Source organism: Cnephaeus nilssonii (assembly GCF_951640355.1).
Source record: "Cnephaeus nilssonii genome assembly, chromosome: 15".
Classification (NCBI taxonomy): Eukaryota; Metazoa; Chordata; class Mammalia; order Chiroptera; family Vespertilionidae; genus Cnephaeus; species Cnephaeus nilssonii.
In genome coordinates, this window is record NC_137086.1 from 2,998,473 (window position 1) to 3,011,969 (window position 13,497).

The following is a 13,497-nucleotide window of genomic DNA, read 5'->3' on the forward strand; positions in this document are numbered from 1 at the left end:
TCCTGTAGATCATGTCACCTTGGCAACACTAACCAAGGCCACTGGACTGCGAGGCCAGTCATGAATCTGCCGGAGACCTACCACCCATCGTGGTAATGGCAATAACATTTCAATAGTTCTTGACAGTTGGCTTCTCCTTTGCCATGTGAGAAAGCGGACTCTGTTGAGTGAGTTGCCATTTGTCAAGGAATTGAGCTAAAGGGGGAAATACCAAAGAGGAAGGTGGTGCCAGCTCTTTCCTTCCCTCCTGAATGGGTGAAACCTTTCCGGCCCATGTCTTTCTTTATCAACACCTCTCACCCCCAACCCTTCCACCTTACCACCTCCTATCCCCTCTCCTCTACATCTCTCCTGTCCTCTGTACCCACCAAGTGTGAGGTGGTTGGGATTCCCAGGGTACACCGTCTTTCGTCTCCCAACCAACTCAGCAAGAACGTCCGCGTCTATTAGAACCCCCTCCTCTGAAAGGCCTGGGCGGTCTCTTTCTGGGTGTTTTACACAGCAACATGCTTGCTCTGTGAGCACATTTCTCCTTACCTGTCAGCATCCAGCTCATTGCCCGCCTTTGAGAAGCACTTCCCGTTTCTCCCAGCTCATGAGCCATTCCTCCCCGGCAGCTTTGCACGTTTCATTCCAGTTATTCATGAAGTCTAAACTGTGAGAATTCTCAGTGCCTAGAGGTATCTGGGGCATAGAAGGGGGGTCAATAATTTAGGTTCGTACAGCCTTGTAGGTTGGCTGTCTGGTGAGAGGCGTTTCTGTGACACACCCAATTTATCCACATGTCACCTGACCTAGTGTATATACTCCTGTTGGGTTCAAATTCGAGAAAAATGGTATATGTTACATTCCTAGAATGAGTAGCAATTTTCATTGTTTGTTCATGAATGTGTTGACTTTTAGCCCTATAGCATATAAGAGAGGCAGGGAGGGCATGCATTCAACCCGTGATGATGAGTGTTAGCCCATTGTACAGATGAGAAAACGGAGACTCAGAGAGGTTTCCTGATTTCCTCCTGGTTATAAAGCTAGTAAATGCCAGAGCTGGGTCTTGTTCCCAGACCTTCTGAACTCAGCTCAAAAACTTCTAATTGTTGTTATTGTTGGTATTGTTGTGTGAAAAGCGTAACAATAATTTTGTGGGCTTTATAAAACAATAAACACAACCCGCCATGATAACAACCATAACGAAGCTCTTGAACCTGCCAAAAGTCATGCTATCTACGTTTACTGGTGTGTCATGTGGTGAAATGCCACTGGTGTGTGAGCAGTGCCCAAACCCCAAGCACACGGGATGGGCTGCCATGGGCAAACATCGTCACAGCTCATCAAGCTCCAAGATCTGCAAACATAAAACATTGACCAAGACTCGGCTCCACGGGGGAGTGAGCCAAGCTCCTGGGGTGTGGCCGGGTTACTCCCTCCATAAAAAACCCAAACCAGACCTTGGCAGGCCTTCGGGGCTCACATCTGGGAAGAAAGGTATGAATCATCATGGTTTTGTCCTTGTTTGCAAGGAGCCCTGCTGGACTGCGGGCCCTTGCGATGGTACTTCCAGGTTCCCCGCAGGCAAAGCTGGGGGGGGGGGGGGGGAAGCTATAACTATAATGTTTTTAAGTCAAATTTTCCACTCAGGCCTCTGGCCAATGAAGTGGGTGTACATGATTGTCTCAATACTTGGGAGTGAAGTCTGCTGGATCCTGAGGCTGCCCCAGGTATCTGGGGCAAAGGAGATCTTGGGACCTCGTGGGTCCTTTAGGATGAGGCTCAGGGAGGGTCATCCTATGTCCAAGTGAGCCATTAAATCGAGAACAACATGTTAGCACTGGAGGAAATGCATCAGGGGCACGCTGTCCTGGTCCGTGCTCATGCCTGGGTACCCGGCTTTCCTCTCTCTCTCCCCCTCCCTCCCTGAGCCATGTGTTTCCTCCCAGACAAGCCATGTGGCTGGCCTACTGGACTTGGCCCTGTTGAGAGGTCTGAGCAGAACCCCAGACTCAGTTTATCCTTGTCACGCCCGGAAACCATCACCTTGCCTGAGCCCTCTCTGCAGAGAGACAGCAGGGCGAGCAGGGTGAAGCATCACTCGGGGCCGGAGAGCCTGGGGTCTGAGCGCTGGGCCAGCTCAAGACCAAGTGTGGGGTTTGATGAAGGCACAGCAGACCTTCAGCTCCGTTCCTGTAAAGTCCCTGAGGCGCCTAAGGAATTGCTCTCTGCCCTGAGCTGTCTGTCCCTAAGCCACATTCCCGAACTTCCCTGGGCCTCAGTTTCTGTATCAATACAATGAGGATCATAGTACTCAACCCAGGGCCCCCAGGAGGCAGCATTTACAATAGCAGAGGCACAGTGGGGGTTGATTGAGATGGCAGACAGGAACTCTTTCTCTAGTACTTGTCTCATAGCAGGGACTCAGTTGATACAGTTATTTTTATTCCCATTATCAAGGAGGGTCCCTTTGGGAGTGCCAGAGTGGGTGGTTGGCTTAGTCATGACGGAGATACCGGAGCCGCCAGGGTTGCCAGGGAGAAGGCGGGCCCCGACCAGGGGATGCTGCGCAGGTGAAGCGGGGCGAGGCTCACCTGAGCAGTTGCCCGGACCAGAGGCAGCAGGGTTCTCAGCCTTGTGGTGAGCACCAAGCCAGGCCCAGGTCTGGGAAGGGGACAGCGTTCCGGGAGCAGAGCAGTGGGGGTGGAGGCTCAAAGCTGAGGTGCAGGCCCGGAGAGCCGGGCTCCGCAAATGTTTAGGGCAGCTTTGGCGGAGCTCGCACTGTACGGGGTGAGCCAGAGAAAAACAAGACTCAGTCTCCACCCGGGAGGCTCCAGCTCAGGGTGTTGGCAAAGGTCGTCCTTGTCCTGAATCGAGGACATACAGGCCCCTTGACATGCTTTCGGTTAAACAATCGCTGTATATTTGTCTCATTACAAAGAGTCAGCGCGCAGTAGTTCATGGTCCCCGGAGGAGGGCGCCTGCACAGGGATGCAGCTCCGATACCAGGAAAGGCGTCTGGATGGAAAGGGCCAGGCCTTCATGGTGTTCCTGACCATGTACGCGCGGGTCTCGGCTTCCTCAGCTACTTAACAGGGAGGCCACTGCTTCGGCCGGTCCTGAGGGCGCTATCCGAGGTGGAGAAAGTGATGTCGCGTGCTGTGCCACCCAGTGTCAGCTGTCCTGCATTTTAAAATTACTTTCCCCCCGGAGAAATAAATAATGCATGTTTTTAACCTCTACCCGCTGCTTTTCCCTTTCAAGTTCTGGGTAGGTCCTGCCATCTGCTTCTCTCTCATTTCAATGATTATAAGATATCGTGAGAAGCGAAAAGGCCTGTAATTTCCTGAAATCAGAATTCTCTAGGCTGCCCCTGGCCCTGTGAGCTGGGCACCTGAGGTTGTCCTCCAGAAATGGCTTTGGTTTTCTGCAGTTGCCACTTCCGTGTGAGCCCAGGTCGGGCCCTACCTGTCCTTCCTGCTCAGAGGCTCAGGGGAAGAGAGCTCACGCAGGGGTAGGTACCGGGCCACCTGGCATCTCGCAGGCATTGGCTGAGCTGACCAGAAGCTGGAAGGGAGGGGGCGGGACACAGGGCGCAGGAACAAGGGCCCCCAGGATGGGAAGGCTCAGACGGAGCCTCAGCCCTTGGCCTCAGGAGTTCCTCTCCCATCCCTTCGTGAATCTCTTGTTTGGACCCACAATTCCCTCACCGCCACTCCTCCCAGGCCCGTTCTGATGGGGCACCGATGCCACCCAAGTGTTAGCCAGTCTGTCGCGGGTGTACAGTGTGGCCAGGGCAGGGGCGGAGGCTTTGAGTTTGGGGTGACCATTTAAAAAGAAGGTGCATTCGTCTGCTAGGGCTGCCGAGCAACACACCACCGACTGGGTGTCTGAAACAGTGGACATTCACTTCCCCGGCGTGCTGGAGGCTGGAGGTCACGGTCACAGTGTCAGCAGGGCTGCTGTCTCCTGAGGGCTCTCTGTCTTCACGTGGTCTTGTGTGTGGGTGTGTATGTGCCCTAATCTCCTCTTCTTCTAAGGGCCCCGGTCAGACTGGATAGTGCCACCCCGATGGCCTGGTTTTAACGCAGTTGCCTCTTTAAAGACCCGATCTCTGAATACGCTCACATTCTGAGGTCCGGGGGGTTAGAGCTTCCATGTGACTTGGGAGGACACAGTGCAGCCCATGAGAGGAAGCAAAGTTATGAATACAACGAGGTTCAAGGCGTAGGAAGGGACCTGTCCCAGTGAGGGGCCCTGCAATTTTAGTTTCGTTGACTTCGTGGTAAATTTGTTTCTGAGTTTGCTCCCACCCTGTCACTACCCATGTACAGCTGGCCCTGCTCTGAGGGAGCAGGGAGGGGCGGAGTAGCACCCAGTGAGTCATAGGGGGAGGGAGGCAAGCATGGGGGTGAGGAAGGAATGAGTAGACCTATTACGGCCTAAAGGGCACGATGGCAGGTGATTGAGAAGACAGGTTGATTTCTGGATCAAATAAACCCATCAAAAACAACACAGCATGACAGGAGCCCCTCAATACCCACGAACTTGACATTGGAGTGTCCACCAGGGGATGAGTTTCTTTCATGATGTTCTCTACCACTTCTTTGAACTACAGTCAGAGCCGGACAGAGTACACACATTCAGCTTCAACAAGGGAGCACCCACCCTCAGGTCCACACCCTACTCATCCCCCGGGATGGGCGCTAGCCTTCATCTCCACCTGGGGAAGCCCGGGGTCGGCAGGTGGAAGAGCCTTGTCCACGCCCCACAGTGAGCGGCAGCTGGAGAACGGGTCTGCCAGCGGCGACCTTTTTACTACACCAAAGCCATTGCTCTTTGTGCGCCAGGGGCAACGTTTTTAAAAAAATAAATGTTCACACTAATGGGATTCTCATGACAAGGCAACAGACACTGAAGCTTCGGGCCTGGGATACAGGCCATAACCTGGACCTAGTCAAGAAGACAGCACAGGTGGTTGCAGGGGAGGAGGGGGGCTGGAATTGATCAGAGATTGGACCGGCCAGGCTGAATCTACGGGAATACTCGTTCACTTTCAAAATTTACCGGGCCCAACGTCAGAGAGGTTAGGAGGGCGTGGCCTAGTCAGATAATTCCAACGTTTTAGCAGATTGGGTGGGTCTGGCCAGGGAAACCAACCAGGAGAAGACGAAGGCATTCAGCAGGAAGCCAAACCGGGGAACTAGGGTATGATTTACTTCCTGCCAGCTTGATTCACGCTAACTATACTTTGCAGTAATTACTCTAATTAGTGGTTTTGGGCATGATGAAAGAAAATAATTACAAGTATTTATAGCTGGTCAGTGGGTTACAGATTGGACAGCCGAGGAAAGTAGACAATGAAGCTTAGTTTAGCTGAATTTGCTCCGTGTTACAATTGAGATTCACCGCCCTCTTCCTTATATTGGCTTGGCAATAGTCTAGCATTTAATGTGAACTCAGGAGCCGCATGAGAACAGCTTGAAGGCAGGGCCTCTGGGGTTATTGCTCTTTGTGTCCCAGAATCCAGGACAGGAGCCACACAATAGGAGCTCTGTGAAGGTGGGCTGGTGGAGGGGACGAGGAAGTCACATGGAGATCCACCATATTGCATCCGGGATGAATGAGACCTTTGTTCTGTGTGTGCAGCTCACCTCCCAGGCTGCACAGACCAATGAGAACAAAACGAAACGCAGAGGGAAACAGTATTGTGCTTTTGGGGTGAGGGTGGCCTGGTCTTTTCTCCTTTGGGAGTCCTCAGTACAGATGGACTTCCAGGTGATGTACTGAAGTAGACCCACTTCCTGGATATGCCCCGCCCCTTACCCTCGGTTTCCACTCTCAGTCATTTGTGTGACCACACTTCCTTCCGGTAAGATGGGATGAATGGATGTATGTCCAGCCCTGGGCGCGAGCACAGTAGAAGCTCAGTCAATATCTGGTGTCACTCCCCAGCATTCCCGCCCATCCCTGTCCCCTCCTGTCCACGCTCCTGACAGTCCCCCTTCATTCTCCACTCCTTCATTCGTAGCCCACGCCTGCTCTGACCCAGGTTTCAGCTCTTTCTTAGCTTTTTAACGTCTAAAACTGCAGCAGCGGCTCTTGCTTGAGGCACCCTCTGTCTCCAATGGCTCCCGTGGGAGGGCAGGGATCACACTGCCTGCTTAGCGTTACTCTATTTCTCATTCACCGAAGTCTTAGAAGAGGACTGAAGTTGGTTAGATCCAATTAGTCCTGATTTGGCCTCTAGCTGCATGGCCCTGAACCACCTACTCTGCCTCTTGAGCTGCGGTGCTCCTGTCTGCAGAAAAGGAGGGTAATTATGCCCCATTGTAGGGTCACAGTGATTAGAATAGCTTTTTTTTTTTTTTAAGTGCCTGGTACAAGTTTTAGCATATCTGAGAGGCTCCACAAACAGCAGATGATGAGCACTATGATGATAACGATGATGATAATATGATAATAGTAGCAACAATTGATGTCTATTGACTCCCATTATGTGCCAGACACATTTAAATAAAATTTTTTTTATCTAACATGTCTGAATTGGGATGAGTTCAGCTGTAAAGAATTTTGGACCTTGCTCAATGATCTTATGAGAAAAAAATAAGAAAAAACAAGTCATATTTGAGTACTTACTACGGTATTTTACAAATGTATGAAGTCAATCATTAAAGCCATAAAACCAGTGATAAGGAATAATCTACCCAAACCCCATAGCTAGAGAGGAGCACAGAGCCATTCTTAAGTCCGGGTGCTTTTGATCTCCAAGTTCACGCTCTTTCATTTTCTGCCACGAGAGAGCGGAAAAGGACAAGGAGAGGTGATAAGAGGATGTCCCTGAAGTGCAGGGTCACCAGATGACTCGCAGTGTCGGAGGGGTGTGGTGGAGCTGGGCTGGATCCAGCCACCAGCCTTCTGTGCCCCTGGGCTATGAGGGCAGTCCTAGCAGGCAGAATTCCCGCATGTGGAAAGCTTGGGGTGCTAGGGGTTTAGTACCTTGGAGAAGCTCAGTCCTTGTCCGCACCCTGAACTTAACCAGGCTGTGGAGTAAACTGCTCAGAAGAACGGGGTGCACTGGAAAGTGTTTGGGGGAGTGGTGTGGTCTGTGGTTTGAGTGAAGAGACGAGTGCCAAAGCTCCATCTCTCGGCCACTGAGCGCGAGCTGTGTCAGGGCTAAACTACCGGCGGTGTCCTCAGACCCGAAGCTCATAGGGTGGGAGGGTCACGTAATTCACACAGAAACTCTGTAAGGTGGAACCACTCAGCTCTTGGTCGACAGAAAAGGAAACTGAGGGTAAAAAAATGATGCAATTTTCCCAAGGCTACTCAGCTCCTAAGTGCTAGGTCAAGGGTTTGAGCCAATGTTCTTGTTTTTTATTTTTCTCTTTCTTTTTTTTCTTTTAAATATGTCTTTTAAAAAAATGGATTTTAGAGAGGGAGGAACAGAGAGGGAGATAGAAACATCAACATCAACATTGAAAGGCTGCCTCCTCCATGCCTCCTACTGGGGACCGAGCCCAAAACCTGGGCATGTGCCGACTAGGAATCCAACCTGGATCTCCTGGTGCATGAGTTGATGCTCAACCACTGAGCCACACTGGCTGGGCTCTTGTTTTTTTGTTTGAGTTACCTGCCCAGTTCCAGAGATGGGAGAAGGAATTGCAGGAGCCGGGATGTGAGAAAGCCAAGGACGAATAAGGGAGGGTGGTCAAAACGTCCATTTGACCGAATCCGGTGAATGGATTGTTGGATGGAAAGATGACAAGACACAAAGAGAGGTAACAGCCAATGCCGCCATTCCTCGCGCACGTCTCCACGTGCCTTCCCACCAGAGACCTGTCTAGTTCTTCCCGTCTAGTACGGGATGTCTGGCTCTCATCTCCCCCCAGTGGAAGTCAAGGAGCTCAGGGAGAAGTGGTCTCTGAAGCCAGATAAACTTGGTTTCAAACTTGAGTTCCACTCTTTAATAACCTCTCTGGCCTCCGTTGTTCTCATTTGAAATGGGGATAGTCAAGTCTCCCTTATCTCTAGCATCCTTGTGTGGATTGGGGTCCATGTAAGGCCCCCCCACCCCCACCCTTCTTGGTGCCCTGGCATGTCCCTCTCAGGGCGCTGTCACCTAGCGAACCCTCATGGAGGACTTGGAGAAGGGATCGGGGGAGGAAAGATGCAGGACAGAAGGAGATGAGCGGGGTTATTGTCTCTTCTCATTTGCATGCACGAGAAGATGAGGACCCAGGGGCTCCTCCCCTTCCCCCCCCTTCCCCCCCCCCCCCCCCCCCCCGCCTGGCTGCAGAGGATGTGGGCGGGGGCCCAGGGCAAGGGGATGGAGCGAGTTGCCATTGCTTCCGACTGGACTGACCCTGACGCTGCATGGGTGTGCTCGTCGAGTACCAGTGAGTTTTCCACTGAGATCTCCATCAGCATCTCCCACACACTGACAAGAGCCCCTGCCTCCTGCCACGTGGGCCTGCGGGGGCTGGTTGGAGAATGGTACTCCGTGGCTCCGGACTCCTTCAGCGTTGGCAGGCCCACTTCCTCCAGGGACAGCGCCTCCTGCAGGCCCATCATCCGCCTACTTTGCAGTTGAGTTGAAAGAAAGAGGATGAGCATCAGAATCTGTGCCGAGTTCACGGCCAAATGCCTCCTCCACCTGGTGTTCATTCATCCATGTCCCAGGTGGCTACTGGGCCACGGAGTCCGACATTTACGAAGCGCCACTGTGTCCCAGGTCCTGAGCGAAGTCCTGAAGTGACAGGGGCAGTATAGATGAAAGTGGGGGTATTGTTGCCATTTTCGGAGTCCCCAGGCGGTGCCAGCCTGTGGCAGGCAACAAGAGCGCACAACAAGGATCCAGGGTAAGAATCATTTCCATCTCGTCTCTAGTTCTGTGTTAGGCTGGGCACCCTCACTTCTGCTCTTGAGTTTGCACCTCATATAACTAAGAGAGGGGGACCTCCCAGGCAGACAGCGCATACGTCTGCCATCTTTCAAGGCCTGTGATTGCTTGTCCCTTTTCCAAGAGAGAAATCATTAGAAATAAGTGTTTATTTCAAACGATAAGTATTTGTCAACGGCCGTCAGCCCACCGTTTCTCTCCTGGGACGTCCTGTAGCGCAGACCCGTGAGCAGCCGCCGGGGCTCCCCACGCCAGGCGGGCATGGCCTGCTGGGCGAGGCCCCGGCAGATGGCTTTCCGGTCAGGTGTAACGGAAATGTGTCTTCTCCACAGTCTGGCAGGCACTCCCGCCAGCACAAATGCATCTCACGCCTCATACAGAAACCATGCATATTGCATGAGCCTCCAAATGTAGAAACAGATCCTCGCAAAACACAGGGCTCAAAATAAAACCGAAACATTTCAAAACAACAGCAGTCGCAATGCCACCAGTTTACTTATTTCATTCTTAACCCCCCATCAAGGGCATGAAATTAAAAAGGAAAATTCCCACAGTCTCCAGGCAGAACCGGAAAAGCCCAGCAGCCGTGGAGCCGGTTGGAGATGGGTCCCCCTTCAGCCGGAAAGCAATGGACACAGCCTCGGGGCAGCTGAGCCGAGCGCGAGGTCTCGTCCCGACCTGGAAGTCGGCAAAGATAAAAGCCAGGACAGCAGTGGCTCAGCAGCCGGCGAGCTCATCTCCGCTCTGGTGACTTGAGGTCGGGGTCCCTGGGACTCCCCCTGGTCCGGTCGCTTTCACTCTCGCCCCGTGGTGGCCGGGCAGGCGCTGTGCAGAGCTGTCCCGTCCCCGGTGCCCAGCACAGTGCCCAAGGCCTCGAGCTCCACAAGTGTTGATTGGATGCCTTTCCCCGTCGCCATCCACAGGCCGTCGTTTGCTCGGATCCTTCCCCTCCTCTGACGTTAGAACACAGACCAGCACCCCGACGGCAGTGCCGTCATGTGAGGGGTAGCCGTGCGGAGGCCGTGATTCATGAGAGAAGCAACATCTCACAGCGTGGCACCTTCCACCGGAATGGGTGCCGTGGACAGCTGCGGATCCGGGACCTCTGGCACCCCCCTCCCTCTCCTCATGGGCACACCCCCTCTTTTCTTTTGGGAAATTGGCCTTCATGCTTCCTTCTTTCCTCCGGTTCGGGACTTCCAGTCGGGAAGGCGGTAGGTGGTGGGAATGAACGGCGAAGAGAGATTTGAGATCAGGTCGAAACCTCATCAGGGCTTGGGAGCTGTTGGGAAGTGAGGGGTGAGGACCGGACAGGGTCCAGGATGACTCCCAGTTTCTGGCGTGGGTGGCTGTTGGGGGCGGTGCCACTGGTCATGGAGCCAGAGGGGACAGGGTGGGAGGCAGTGGCTGCTGGGACGCGGAGTCTGAGGCGCCGAGGACTGTCAGGGTGACAGCCAGGCCCCTAAGCCGTCCCCGGGCCCATGCACTTCTCCCTGGTGCCTGTGCCCCCGCTGCTCTCTCACCGTCTCTGTGATTCTCTCCCCACCCCCAGGGAGCACCCCACTTCTCTGCAGGCTCCCTGCCTCCCTCACAGCCCCAGGCAGAGTTTCTGGAACACAGCTCATTCATTGGTTTGCTTTCTTCCCCCCTAGACTCTGTGCTCAAGGAGGGTGACCTGGAGGGTGAGACGGCCTGTGACTTGTCGCTGAATCCCCAGCCGGGACGGGGTGCTCTGATACAGTGTGAGGTGCGGGGGGCAGTGCCTGCTAACGCAGCGCCTGCACGCTCTTCCTGATGCGACTCCCTTTCCTGGGGTGAGACCCGCCGTGGAGGGGTTTCCTGACGTGGGCGGGGTTGGCATGGAGGCATTCCCACATCTGACCCGTGTCAGGCCTGGCAGCCGAGTCTGCAGCCTGTGGTTGCACGCAGACCTGAGCAAAGCCACCTGGCGGCTGTTCTAGAAGGTCCTGGTGCTGTGGCTTTACGGTCACAGGGCTGCGGCCAGTGACGTGGGCACCCACAGGAACACAGGCGGGGCTTGTCCCCACCTTGGCCCCCCTGGCCTGCTGGTGTCAGCCAGGGCCCATTGCGGGCAGCACTGCTCGGGCACAGAGGCCAGGCGTGTCTATGACACGGGCAGAGGGCGCTGAGTGGTCTATGTTTGGAGGGGTTCCCGTGGGCCAGGTCATTCATATTCATTATCCAGAACTGCAATCGTCATGTCAGGCAAGTGCCAGATCCTCAGGTTACCTGTGTGGAGAATAAGATAAACCCGGCGGAGTCACTTGCTTTCGGTCACAGTCACACAGGAAGCGGCAGGGCCAGCCTGGCTGTTCTCACACCCTCAGGCCATGACCCGCTCTGGCTGCTCCTCCCAGCTCACCGCGGTGGCAGCTGGGCCCCTTTATGGTAACGAAGCTGCTAGAATGTTTGTTACGCCCTCTGCCTGGGACCTAGGTTTTGACTTGGATCGGATCACCTCTCATTCCCTAAAATGCACCCTGGTCTCTTCTAACTTTCATCTCTCTGTATTTCCTGTCTGCTCACCCCCGGGGCTGTTTTGTGAATTCCAGAAGCTTTAGATGGACACCAGTAAACAAATAGCAACTGTGTATGTCAGTGTGGGACTTGGAAAGAGACACTGAGTGCTGCTGGGTACACCTATCCGCCTCCAACTCCCAGCCACACAGAAGCACTTTGTAGCTTCGGATGCCTCCTGCCACCAGAATCCAGACCAAAGACGGTGGGAATAAAAGGCAAGAAAACAACTGGTTTCATATCTTTGGCCACAATTTCTGTTTAACGGTCCGGTCCTGTGATATGCAACTCCCCTAGTGATGGCTCCCTTCAGGCTATTCCCAAGAACGCCGAGAGTCAGAACTGAACTGCTGGACATGAATTTTGCTGCTGTTGTTGCTGCTGCTGTAGCGTGGTTCCCACGCCCATCACTGCTGACAGCCACCCTGGGGTGTAGCCGGAAGCACAGCTCCCTCTGCGTGCGCTCCCACCAGCCCCTGCCCCCCCACCCCCACCCCCACCCCTCTCCCCGCAGATGCGCTGGCGCAGATGTGAACTCCTTGCAAACAAGTGGAAGATGATTTCCAGAGTCAGTCTAATGAGCAGTGAATGTGGGCTGATTGCGGTCTTTGCAGAGAACCTAATTTTTCTTCCCCACATTGTACCAGAGACACAGCCCGGGGTTCCCTCCCCGGCTCCTAACTGTCAGTAATCAATGTGTCTGGGTAAATATTTAACGATGGCCACATTCGTGCTTATGAATCAATGGGCTGTCGTAATTGCTGTTGGGCGATCTGACAGACACAAACATAAACAGGACCCGCAGCATCACAGAGGGCTTCCCCGTGGAACTTAGGAAAGTGTGGTGATGGAGGCACCAATGGCTCCCAAAGCTCTCGTGGGGAGAGTTGTGATGGAAGAATTCATGCTCGGACACATTCAGTTGTATATTTTTCTTAAATTGTAGCATTTTCTTTGGGATTTAGTTGGTTTGTGTGTTTGCTTTCTTTGTTAATCCTCACCTGAGGATATTTTTTCCATTTTTTTTTAGAGAGAGTGGAAGGAAGGAGGAAAGACACACAGAGAGAAACATCAACGTAAGAGGAACACATCGATGGGTTGCCTCCTGCGTATGCCCAGACCGGGGCCAGGAATTGAGCCTACAACCGAGGTATGTGCCCTTGGCCAGAATCGAACCCACGGCCCTTCAGTCCAAGGCCAATGCTCTAACCACTGAGCAGCCAGCTAAGTTGTTTTATTGCGGTAAGAACACTTAGCATGAGACCTACGCTTTGAGCAAATGTGTGCAGTCACATGCTGGGCCTCCGGAACGTACTCCTCTTGCACAGCTGAAACGTTATACCTACTGAACAGCAACTCCCTGTCCTCAACCCCACCCCCCTTAGTGATTTTGTTCTTGAGTCTACTCTAGATCTTCCTGACCTGCCGATTCTCCGCGAGGTGCTCAGTTATTTGCTCACAACCTCACAGTCATTCGCAGAACAGACACTTCATCGCGGGCTGTGTGACATGGTTCAAAGTGCGGAGTCACAGCAAGGGACCTGGCTTTGGCTCCCGACCGTCCTGGTTGTGAGTTGTTTGACTCTGGGCAAGTGGACGAGTTTCAGTTTCTCTGAGTTTCAGTTTCTCATCTACAAAAAGGGGAATGGCTGTGACCTGCAGGGCTGTTAGGAGGATTAAATGATACAACATTTGCAGAGAGCGCGACAGTTTCTGGCATAGAGTAGGTGCTCAACAAACAGTCATTTCTTTCCCTTCCCTCCCCCTACCTGGAAGCCTGTTCCGGCTCCGGTGTGAATGAGGCCAGAAGAGTCATTGGTGGGAATGCGGGAGGTGGGAGCGTGACTGTGCTTCTGACATGTGCCCAGTGTTTTCTAACACTCGGCTCCATCCTTAGTCCTTCATCCTGGAACGCTTTTGCTTCCCGATCCTCTAAATAGTCCATGCCCCCACCACGCCTTCCTTGTATGATTTCCCCATCAGCGTTACACAGGAGGCTGTGCCCCTGTGAACTCCACGTGTGTCTCTCAAAGCATCATGTGTGTCCTGGGCTGCGGTCTTGACTGAGGGGG

General features: G+C 53.4%; 1 protein-coding gene across 1 annotated transcript in view; it reads left to right on the top strand.

The window, feature by feature from the left end:
• The window catches only part of LPIN1 (lipin 1), a 124,692-nt gene extending 111,717 nt beyond the window's left edge, over positions 1-12,975 (top strand). Inside the window, exons 23-24 of the transcript XR_013814625.1 lie at positions 12,456-12,575; positions 12,837-12,975. The gene's annotated coding sequence lies outside the window, so the exon portion shown is untranslated. The remainder of the gene's footprint in view (positions 1-12,455; positions 12,576-12,836) is intronic.
• The last annotated feature ends 522 nt before the right edge of the window (positions 12,976-13,497 follow it).